Here is a 3168-nt window from a genome sequence, read left to right on the forward strand (position 1 = left end):
GAAAAAAAAGAGAGGGAGGGAGGGAGGGAGGATGAGACAGAGAGAGAGAAAAAAATGAGAGGGGAGGGAGGGAGAGAAAAAAAAGAGAGGGAGGCAGAGAGAGAGAGAGAGAGAGAGAGAGAGCCACCAGAGGAACCAGAGAATAAAGCAAAGGTAGGAAATGGAATGGCCAGAAATGAGCCAGGGCGCAGATGGGTCAAAGGGCAGTTAAGGAACTGGTTCTGCAGACACCACTGCAGTTTTCCTCCAGCATGTTTTGCAGCATACTTGGCAAGCCCAGAAGTGTCCTTAAAGGAACCAAGTTGTATTGGAAGGAGAGGCCACTGCAGACATGGTTGGTGGGACCAGTAGAAAGAAATCAGACCAGCAAAGCGGTGGCTGACTAGTGTCTGGCTCTGGTGTGGTGCAGATTAGGTTTAGATCAGAGCCATGGTTGGCTAGAAAGAAGTCTAATCAATGGGCAGGAGACTCAGCAGAATTCATAGGCAAGAAAGGCTGGAGTATGGCCCATGGGTACATCCCCCCTGTATGTAGAAGGCAGGAACTACTGTATAGAGCCAGTGTGAGATGCAAATTTCAGGGATATTAGTCAATAGTTTATTTCCACGGGAGATTGAAATGCCTGTTGCTTTTTACCTTACTTTTATCTTAAATCATTTATATTGTTTCCTAATCAGTTCTGTCATGAGGTAATGTTTTGACCTTAAAACCCTCTTAAATCTCTCCCTGATTCTTACCAGCAGTCAGGTTCCTCCTCCACTTGGATTATTACAATAGCCTAAGAAATGGCTTCACTACCTCTTCATTCCAATGCATGCTACATATCACTGCCAAATTAATTTCTTAAAACATCACTTGCCTCTTATTAATTCACTTAAGAAATGGCAGTGGTCTTCTTTTGCCCACAGTCTATCTCAACCCAGCATCAGGATCAAACTCCTCTGTTTCACTCTAAAACAGCGGTCCTCAACCTGTGGGTCACGACCCCTTTGAGGGTCGAACGACCCTTTCACAGGGGTCGCCTAAGACCATTGGAAAACACATATATAATTACATATTGTTTTGTGATTAATCACTATGCTTTAATTATGTTCAATTTGTAACCATGAAAATACATCCTGCATATCAGATATTTACATTATGATTCATAACAGTAGCAAAATTACAGTTATGAAGTAGCAACGAAAATAATTTTATGGTTGAGGGTCACCACAACATGAGGAACTGTATTAAAGGGTCGCGGCATTAGGAAGGTTGAGAACCACTGCATCTAAAAGGTCTAGATAATGGGAACCCTGACACTGTTAGCTAACATTAACTCTTAGGCTACCCAAGACTTGCATCACTGATTCCTCTCATCACTGGAGTCGGACTCCAAGTTCATGCCTTCAAAAATACAGAACATCGTTGTTAAACATCAGATTAGTCCTTCAGTGGATCAGCAGCCCAATGTGGCCTCAAATCATGTACATGACTGTCATCCAAAGAGAATGGTCAGGTTTTTTACATTTCTCACCTACTACCTCGTTCCTGTCCTAAACCAAAGGCACCAGTCCATTAACCCTACTTCCATGACCTCACCCAAGTCTGTCTGTCTTCCCTTCGATGCATGTCAGTCTCTTGTGCCTTTGCTCCTGCTATTAGCCAACTCCACAAACTCTCCCCACTCCTCCATCTAACCAGATTCTATGTGTACCTACTTCAGGTTGCATTTCTATCATGTAGCCTTTTCAAATAACTTCAGCCTACAGAGGTTGTTCCTGTCACTCAATTCCTCCAGTATGTACATATATCAGAAAAAAATGCTAACACATATTTTACCATTCTTCATTACTTCATTTATGCATATGTTCATTTCCCAAGTGTAAGTACCTTAGAAGGAAAAATCATATCTTTAATTTTATTGTATTCTTTCCAGTTTTTAACACAGATCCTTGTTTATAGTGAACACTGAATATATACTAGATGATGGACTGATTTGATGTATACTATACATGTACACAATTATTCTTTACAGAGAACAAACTGATGGTTGCCAGATAGGAGGAGGCTTGAGGGGCTGGGTAAAAAAGGTGAAAGAATTAAGATAAATGTTGCTACAGGGATGTAACAGTACAGCAAAGGGAATATAGTCAATAATATTGTAATAACTATATATGGTGTCAGGTGGGTACTAGACTTATTGGGGGGATTACTTCATAAATTATATACATTTCTAATCACTATGCTGCATAATTGAAACTAATCTACACTAATAAAAGAGAAACATGGTAATTAGCGTACGACTGCTACCCTTCCCATTGGCTAATCAGCATATCCTTATGCAAATTAACTGTCAGCCAAGATGGAGGCCGGCAGCCATGCAGCTGGAAGCGAACATGAGGCTTGCTTGCTCCAGTGACTGCAGACTCCAACGTTCCCTGCCTGACTTGCCGGCCTCTGAGTTGCAACTCTAAGCAACTATGTACTATGTTGCAAATAAGAAGCTAAACAAAACCCCAGAAACCAGCTTTCAGCCTGCCGGGATCTCAGAGCTGAAGTTATACATTGTTTCGATTATAGAACGGCAAACAAACCAGATACGAAGCCTCAGAGCTAGAGCCAGAGCTAAAGCTGGCCCAGAATAAAATAAAAAAAAGAGAAAAAAAAGGAGCGGTTGGGAGCTTCAGTCAACAACCGCCAGCCTGAAAGCAGCCCTCAGCCCCTCACCCAGACTGGCCAGGCACCCCAGTGGGGACCCCCACCCTGAAGGGGGTGTGACCAGCGGCAAACAGCAATCATCCCCTCATCCAGGCTGGCCAGGCACCCCAGTGGGGACCCCCACCCTGAAGGGGGTGTGACCAGCTGCAAACAGCCATCATCCCCTCATCCAGGCTGGCCAGGCACCCCAGTGGGGACCCCCACCCTGATCCAGGACACCCTTCAGGGCAAACCAGCCGGCCCCCAGGCCTCTATCCTATATAGTAAAAGGGTAATATGCCTCCCAGCACCGGGATCAGCGGAGCCGCGAGGCCTCCTGGCACCGGATCAGCGTGACAGGGGGCAGCGCCCAAACCCCCTGATCGCCCTGCAGCTCTGTGTGTGACAGGGGGCGGGGCCACAACCTCACTATCTGCCCTGCTCTGTTCATGACAGGGGAAGGCACCCCAACCCCCTGATCAGCCCTGC

Source organism: Myotis brandtii, unplaced genomic scaffold (genome assembly GCF_000412655.1).
Source record: "Myotis brandtii unplaced genomic scaffold, ASM41265v1 scaffold115, whole genome shotgun sequence".
In the NCBI taxonomy this organism is placed as follows: domain Eukaryota; kingdom Metazoa; phylum Chordata; class Mammalia; order Chiroptera; family Vespertilionidae; genus Myotis; species Myotis brandtii.